Here is a 9,215-nt window from a genome sequence, read left to right as displayed (position 1 = left end):
GTGGTCACATAACTAGTGTTTCTCCCTGGGAAATGGTTGAACTGGTGTGAGTTGTTGAAAAAGTATCCGGCAATGGTGCTGTGTGCTACGACGGACGGGAAGTCCGGTAGCGGTTTGAAACTTGGATCCGTGAGGATCGACGTTGTGCGACACTTGTTTTGAAAAATGCTTTTAAAACGAACCCTTGCATATAATTGTGTTTCCGCAAAAGAACCGTAACTTTATCCTTGGATTATCCTGTGCATCTAATTCTGTTATAACCCCCCCCCCGTGGGTGTGATTGGACTTGCTGAGTACGTTTGTACTCACCCCGTTTTTACTCTACAGTGGAGGATCCCGACTACATCCCCGAGAACGACGAGTAGGGTTCCGTCCTGCACCCAGTCTTGCCTGTGGGTGAGGTCACCGTTGGAGCTCCGCATGGCGCAAGACTCTGATGATCCTTTGTTCGTAGCTAGTGTAGTTGTGTGGGTTCTGGTTGTAATCCTCGCGATAGTGGCGCTTCACTGCCCATTACCGCGTAGAGTTGTACGGTGATGTACCATCTGATGTAATAAAAGTGTTATCAGCCTCCTGGGACTGATAAAGTGACACTTTTAAGTCTTCCCTGATGGGGGGGACGCTTCAGGTGGTATCAGAGCCGTAGGCTGGCCGTAGGACGTAACCCCAGGAGCGAGACCCCTTTTCAGACCCTAGAACTTATCCTGGTTTAGATATTTTTCTGCACAAGCACTCACCACTGGTCTTTGCTTTGTTCCAGATGGCTGGCAATGGATGGGTTAGCGGAATCTACCACGCAGAGCCCGGCCTCCCCAAGTTACTATTGCTCAGCCTGGAACGCGTCGGGGTCATGGAATCACCGGAGTATGCTTACCGTGAGTACATCGCCGGAGGCACCCTTCGGTGCGACATGATGGTTTTTGTAGAGAGAAGCACCCGCTACCCTGAGGTGGACCCTTGGTTCATCTCCACAAAGGGCTTCCGATTCCCCGACACCTACCGAAAGGCCGCCCGTAAAGCCCTACGCCGACTGCGTGTGCTCTATAGGCACCACCTTCAGCGGACTCCTATGGGATTTTTCCCACCCACTGAAGGTAGAGGGCGCACTTGGATTGCCCGGATGAGGGGACTTGGACGAGAAGAAGAAGATCTAGAAGATACAGTCTCCCACCTGTCTATTTACCTTACGGGCTTAGATGCACTCTGCAACGAGCAGGCGGCACAACTGAAGAAATTAATCCATGGAGTTGAAAAGTTAACCCAGGAGCTGGAGGAACAACGGACAAGAGCCGCGAGCGCCGAGTATTCCTTAGCCGCCCTCCAAGCCCAGGTGCAAGAATACGAGAACCGCAACGGAATAGGTGGATGGATCGAAGAAGAAGAAGAAGAACCCATGGAAACCCATTGGGATAAGGGTACGCAGACCGAAAACGAGATGGATCGGTTCCTTCCAATAAAGAAGCGCTCCATCAGGACCGAGGAAGAATCCCCATGATAGGATTAGCACCCCTAGCAAAAGCCCTACCCTAATGACCACGTATCCATGAAAACTGTACCACCCTTGTTGTAATAATAAATATCATCTACTCGCTTTTGCACCTGTACCATGTTGTTTACCCTACTTCTGTTTCAGATGGCTGAGGAAGGATGGACCCAGGGCGATTGCCAAGCTGCACCTGGATTCCCCAGCCTCTTGATCAACACCCTGGAGGGCCTTGGCGTTACAGAGCGCCCAAGGTACTACAGCCGAGAGTACGAACACCATGGTACCCTCCGCTGCAGGGTGATCCTGGTCATCGCCAGGAGCAACCGCTACCCCGACATCCAGCCCTGGCGGGCGACCGCCAAGGGTTTAGACACCAAGACACCTACCCCTTGGCCATCAGAAAAGCACTCCGTTACTTGTGCCGGATTTTTGAGGAACACCTCGCCCCCACACCAGCGAAGTTCTTCCCGCCGGCCATCAGAACCCCAGTCTGGGATGCGCGCATGAGAAACCTGGAGCGACGTCGCCACGAAGAAGGCCCCCTGTACCAAGTGGCTACTTACCTAGCCGCCCTGGACCAACTCTTTGACGAGCAAGCCAACCTTCTGAGGGAGCAGACTCACCGAGCCGAGCAAGCAGAGCTCGCGGTGAGGATACAGCAGATCAGAGCCGCCCACGCCGAGGCGAGAGCCGCAGCCGCGGTCAGTAGCGAAGCAGTCGCCCAAGAGAGCCTCAGGCAGGCCCGGGACCGGCGTATGCAAGATTGGACCCAAAGTGGAACACCAGTCCCGGCGATAGGGGAAGACCACGTTTTACTCGGGACGCCCGTCATAGGGTGGGGATCACTCTTCGGGAGCGCACGAGCCCCACCCGAGAACCCTGAAAGCTCCGCTGCCGCCGACGAAGGGGATGCTGCAGCGCAACCCTTGACCAGTGGAAATCCAGAAGACGGCGAGCAAGGATCACCCACGCTTCCCGCCCCAGAAGAAGGCCGGCCCCGCGAGTAGAATGACCGACGCCACCCTAGGGTGTACACCCCAGCCCCTTTTTGTCTAAGTCGTGCCCTAGGGCGTGACCCTGGACAAGTAGTGCGAAACCGAGCCCTACCCCAAGCTGTACCCCCTTTCCGCAGTAATAAAGTTGTTTGTGCCTGTTGTGTGTGATGTTGTGTGCTGTGTGCTGCTTGTTTAAATATCTACTGGCAGGAAGTAGATTCCGCCGTATATACGTATTAAACAACTTAAACATCACCTAATCGTAATCCCACTCTACCCAATCAACAGATGATTCCCCGGAGCGTCACGAGGGCCTCCCGTAGCCGGAACCCCGCAGCCGCTGGTGCCAGCGCACAGCCTGCTGGGCAGAATCCTCCTCAGGCAGAACAAGAAGTAAGCCAGAACCGAGGAGAAAATCAAGAAGGAGAACAACTACCACCACCCCCACCCCTCGGAGACCTAGCGCAGATCATCCATAACCAGACCCTCATACTGGAGACTCTGGCGAATGCCCTCATTAACCGGCAGCCACGAGGGCAGAATATGAACGACAAGCTGACGGCCTTTCTAAGGACCAAGCCACCCACCTTCGCCGGATCCTGCAACCCGTTGGATGCTGACGACTGGTTGCGGGTAATTCAGAGGAAGCTCGAACCATTCGAATGCCAGGACCGGGATAAAGTCCTTCTGGCAGCTCACCAGCTCACCGGAACGGCATTATCCTGGTGGGAAAACTATTGTGCTGCAGCCGAAGATGCCTCTACCATCACCTGGGGAGAATTCGTAAGGGAGTTCCGCCGATACCACATCCCTTCAGCCACTATGAAGCGCAAGGCGGATGAATTCCGCGCATACAACAAGGAACCATGTCAGTAGAAGAATACACCCACCGGTTCATAGAATTGGCCCGGTACGCACCGGAAGAAGTGAATGACGACGATAAGAAGCAAGACATGTTCAAGAAGGGGTTGAGCCCAGAGCTCGGACCTTGCTTACTCCCCAGATCTATCCGGACTTCAACACCCTGATGAACAAGGCCATCCTCACAGAAAGGGCTAAGGCCGAAGAAAGAAAGGACAATAAACGCAAATTCTTAGAAAGTAAGGCTCGCCAGCAGGACCGCTTCCAAAAGTCGAGGAACTCCAACTACACTGCACCAAGATCCCAGGCCCCAATGCAGTATAGGACTCAGTCCCAAGTGACTGGACCACGAGCCTCTGAAGCACAGCCTAAGAGTCAGAATACCATGAGGGCCCCGCAGAGCAACACCAGTCTGACCGCCTCCGACAACAACAATGTTAGGGCCTGTTTCAACTGCCGGGAGACAGGGCACTTCATCGCCAACTGCCCTTACGCCAAGAATAAGCCGGCAACATCGGCCTTCTCCAACACAGTGAATGGGCCCAGACCAGCCCTGACCGGTGCCAACCGAGTGCCCGTCCGCAACAACGACGGCAGCCAGCAGGTGAAGCAGCAATCATTTGGACGAGCCCGCGTCAACCACATCGACGCGCAGGAGGCTCAAGAAGCCCAGGGCGTAGTGCTCGGTGAGTACTTAGTCAACTCAGCTCTGGCGACAGTATTATTTGATTCTGGAGCATCACACTCGTTTATATCCTCGAGTTATGTGGAGAAGCACAAAATACCTACAGTACTACTAAAAACACCCCTATTAACCCGGACGCCTGGAGGCGACATCAATTGTCAATTAGGTTGTTCCCGGGTAAGGATCAATTTAAGTGGGGTAGACTTCCTAGCAGATTTAGTAGTACTTAAGCCTGGGGGAATAGACGTGATCCTTGGGATGGATTGGTTAAGCCGACACAATGGTCTCATAGGCTGCACCAACAAAGTGGTACACCTAACAAACCACGAAGGAGTACAAGTGATCTGCCGAACCCGAGATAGTAAATTTGATCCAATGGTATTTAGCATGGAAGCCAAGCCTTTAGAAGGAGTTCCGGTAGTAAACGAATACCCAGATGTGTTCCCCGAAGAGCTTCCCGGTATGCCGCCAGATAGGGATATAGAGTTCGTCATAGACCTTATCCCCGGAACATCTCCGATAGCCAAGAGACCCTATAGGATGGCAGCCTCGGAATTGACGGAATTAAAGAAGCAACTAGAAGAACTGCAACGGATTGGTTTCATTAGACCAAGCTCGTCGCCATGGGGAGCCCCAGTCCTGTTTGTCAAAAAGAAAGATGGGAGTATGAGGATGTGTGTGGATTACCGGGCACTGAATGAAGTTACCATTAAAAATAAGTACCCCCTCCCTAGGATTGATGACCTTTTCGATCAGCTAAAAGGAGCTAAGTACTTTTCCAAGATCGATCTAAGGTCAGGATATTTTCAGCTCAAGATTAGGGAAAGTGACATCCCTAAGACAGCTTTTGTCACCCGCTACGGGCAGTTTGAGTTCACCGTAATGTCCTTCGGACTAACCAACGCCCCTGCCTATTTTATGAACCTCATGAACAAAGTGTTTATGGACGAATTGGATAAGTTTGTCGTAGTCTTTATCGACGACATACTTATTTACTCCAAGAGTATTCAGGAACATGAGCAACACCTGCGGGTAGTAATGGAAAAGCTGAGAGTGCATAGACTATATGCCAAGTTTAGCAAGTGCGAATTCTGGCTGGAAAGAGTAGCTTTCCTTGGTCACATTTTAACCGCAGAAGGTGTAGCAGTGGACCCAGAAAAGGTCGAGGCAGTATCCAATTGGCGGCAACCGACTAATGTTAGTGAAATCAGGAGTTTTCTTGGATTAGCTGGGTACTATCGGAGATTTATTGAGGGATTCTCTAAGATAGCCCGACCCATGACGGAGCTTCTTAAGAAAGAGAAGAAGTTCGCTTGGACGGAATCCTGCGAGAGAAGTTTTCAAGAACTGAAGCAAAGGTTGACAACCGCCCCAGTGCTGACCCTGCCGGACATTAATCGGGACTTCGTCATTTATTGTGACGCATCCCGACAAGGGTTGGGGTGTGTGCTGATGCAAGGCGGGAAAGTCGTTGCGTACGCTTCCCGTCAACTCCGGACCCACGAGCAGAACTATCCGACCCATGACTTGGAATTAGCAGCCGTAGTGCACGCCCTCAAGATTTGGAGGCATTATTTGATCGGGAATAAGTGTGAGATTTACACTGACCATAAGAGTCTGAAGTATATTTTCACCCAGCCAGATTTGAACCTAAGACAAAGAAGGTGGTTAGAGCTAGTCAAGGACTATAACTTGGAAATCCATTACCACCCCGGAAAAGCGAATGTGGTGGCCGATGCCCTGAGCCGGAAGACTTATGGACCCAAGGATGATAACCTGCGCGAGGAAATGGCACGATTAAATGTGCATATTGTTCCTCGAGGTTCGAGCCATGTGCTGAGCGTCCAATCAACCCTAGAGGATAGAATTAGAGAGGCTCAAAGCTCGGATCAGGAGTTAGTAAAGATCTGCAAGCAAACTGGGGAAAACAAAGCGCCAGGTTTTAGAGTGGATGATAAGGGAACATTATGGTACGAGGATAGGATTTGTGTGCCCCAGAATGGAGACTTCCGGCAGATGATCATGGACGAAGCCCACAACTCGGCCTACTCCATCCACCCGGGATCCACCAAAATGTATATGGACATAAAGCAAAAATATTGGTGGAATGGAATGAAAGCGGATATTGCACGAATTGTGGCTCATTGTGATACTTGCCAAAGGATCAAGGCCGAGCATCAAAAGCCGGCAGGGTTATTGCAACCCTTGCCTATTCCGGTGTGGAAGTGGGATGAGATAGGAATGGACTTTGTAGTGGGACTACCCCGAACACAGAAGGGACACGATTCCATATGGGTAATTGTGGATCGACTCACTAAATCGGCACATTTCATACCCGTAAGGACCACTTATGGCGGAGAAAAGCTGGCAAAACTTTACGTGGAAAATATAGTGAAGCTACATGGAGTGCCCAGCAGAATCGTCTCGGATAGAGGGACCCAATTTACATCTAGGTTTTGGAAAAGTCTACATAAAGCCATGGGCACTCAGTTAGATTTTAGCTCCGCATACCACCCACAGACGGATGGTCAAACCGAGAGGGTGAATCAGATCATGGAAGATATGCTGAGAGCATGTGTCCTGACCTATGGAAACGATTGGGAACAGAGTCTGCCCTATGCAGAATTCTCGTACAACAATAGTTACCAAGCCAGCCTGGGTATGTCGCCATTCGAAGCCCTCTACGGAAGAAAGTGCAAAACTCCCTTGATGTGGTCGGAAGTTGGAGAGCGTGCACTAGTAGGACCCGCGCTCATAAAAGAAGCAGAAGAAAAAGTAGCGGAAATCCGCGAGAAATTAAAAGCGGCTCAGTCCCGACAAAAGAGCTATGCGGACAAGAAGAGGCGGGAGATAAGCTTCAATCCGGGAGAGTTTGTTTATCTCAAAGTCTCACCCATTCGAGGGACACGAAGATTTCAGGTACAGGGAAAATTAGCCCCTCGATACATTGGACCGTATCGGGTTCTGAAGAGAGTCGGAGCAGTGGCATACCGACTCGAGTTACCAGAAGAAATGTCAGATATACACCCGGTATTTCATATCTCGCAATTAAGAAGGTGTCTAAGAGTGCCCGAGGGAGAACATGTGCCGGTGGAAACAATAGACCTGCAGCCGGATTTGCGATATCAGGAAGTGCCGGTCAAGATTCTAGACACTGTCACTAAGAGGACCAGAAACTCTGAGGTGCGGATATGCAGGGTTCAATGGAGCCGACACGGAATAGAAGAAGCAACCTGGGAACGCGAGGAAGCGCTAAAGAAGGAGTTTCCCCATCTATTCAAGAATCAGCCGAATCTCGAGGACGAGATTCATTTAAGTGGGGTAGGTTTGTGACGTCCCGAAAATTTCGAATTTAAATAACGCGTTAAGGTGCCCTGACCGAAAAATTTACCCGTCGTAAAATCCTGACTCCCTCCGTTTCACCGCCTCACGCACGCCGTCACATTCCCCGCCCTGTGCCGCACAGCGCCCGGCCTTCCCCACGCACACCGCCTCGACTCTCGCCACTACGTCACGACAACCGCGCGCGACCGCTCCCCGCGATCAACGCCGACGCAACCCCCCCTCGCGCTGCGCGCTTTCCCGCGCGTGGCCGACCGGCCGCGGTCGCCGCCGCGACCGGCGCCGGCACCTCTCCCTCCCTCTTTCTCTTTTCCCTCTCTTCTCCCTATTTCTCTTCCTTTTTTTTCTTTTTCTTTTCTTTTGCCTCCCCTTTCCCTTTTTCCTTCTTTTCTTTTTCCTCTTCTTCTTCCCTCCTTCCTGTTTTCCCTTTCCCCTGCTCCTGAGCACAGCGGCCGCGCGCCGGCCCTGTGCGTCGCGCCCGCGCTGCCCTGGCCGTGCCGCGTGCACGCACCCGCCCCCGCCTGCTCGCGTACCCCGCGTGCCCGCGCCCCGCGCCGCGCCGCTCGCCGCCGCGCCCTTGCCCCGGACCCGCGACACGCCGCGCCGCTCGCGCCCTGCACCCGCGCGTGCCGCGCCGCTCGTCGTTGCCGCGTCCTGCCCGCGCGCGCGCCGTCGCTTCCCGTCCCGCACCCGCGCTGCACGCCACGTCGCGACGGCCGCAAGCGGCCGGGACGCCATTAATGGCGCCCGCACCGCCCGCCGGCCGCCTCAACCCCCTCTGCTTCACCGCCCCCCCCCGGCCTATAAATAGGCCGCCCGCGCGGCTCACCCCCACCACGACCACCGCCGCCGCCCTACCCGCCTTTTCCCGGCCCCTAGCGCCGCCGCCGCGCACCCCACCACCGGCCGCCGCCCCCCACCGTGGGCCCGCTCCCTCACCGCGCCCCAAGCCGAGGTGAGGCCGGGAATTGGTTCCCTGCGCCCCCCTCCCTCTTTTCCCCCTCCACCCCGAGCCGCTCGGGCCCCGGCCACCGAGGATTGGCCGGCGCCGAGCCCCCCCCCATTCCCTCCTCTGTTCTGAGCAAGGGGGAAGGAAGAAGAAAGGGCATTTTGCCCATAACCCCCTGGCCTTCCCTGTAATTCCCAAGGAAACCCCCCCCCTTAGGAGCTATCCACCCTTTCTTTGCAAAAGAAACCTCGCCCTTTTTAATAACTCAAAATAGACCCTCCATTACGCGAGCCCATTTGTATTTGACACCATTTAGCATGCCTGTGTATTTCTAGACCTCGCAAATAGGTCCTTGTCCTTTCCGTATAATTACGAATAGGCCCCTAGACACCTGTTTAGTCCCTGAAACCGTCTTTAACTCGTCATTTTATGTGCGAAACGACCTCCGATCGACCCGAAACTTTACCACGCCATTTCTAGTAGGGTTCCGGCCAGGCCATTAAGAAACCACCCAAAGATATCACCCCTAACTCCGTGACTAAATTATTTCCGATTCAAGCCTATCGGTAAAAGCTTTTAGTTCTTTCGCTTGATTGTGTGTCTGTTTGTTTGCGTCGTAGGACACGGAGTGAACGACGAGGTTCCCGACCGCGACCAAGCAACTGAGGACCAGTACTGCGACCCCGAACCCGAAGGACAGTGCTTCGATCAGGACTTCCCGCAAGGGTTTGACGATGGCAAGTTCAATTCCGCCCTTTGATGCATATTTCTGTCCTAGTTTTTATAAACACGACCCAATGGCCTGTTTTATAAAATTGCATTGTTTTGCGTGCTGGAAACCCGGTAGGATAGCCACCCTTGTTTGAAATAACCATACTTTGACTGCCTGATTTATAA

Source organism: Panicum hallii, chromosome 7, assembly GCF_002211085.1.
Source record: "Panicum hallii strain FIL2 chromosome 7, PHallii_v3.1, whole genome shotgun sequence".
Classification (NCBI taxonomy): Eukaryota; Viridiplantae; Streptophyta; class Magnoliopsida; order Poales; family Poaceae; genus Panicum; species Panicum hallii.
This window is presented reverse-complemented; position numbering follows the sequence as displayed.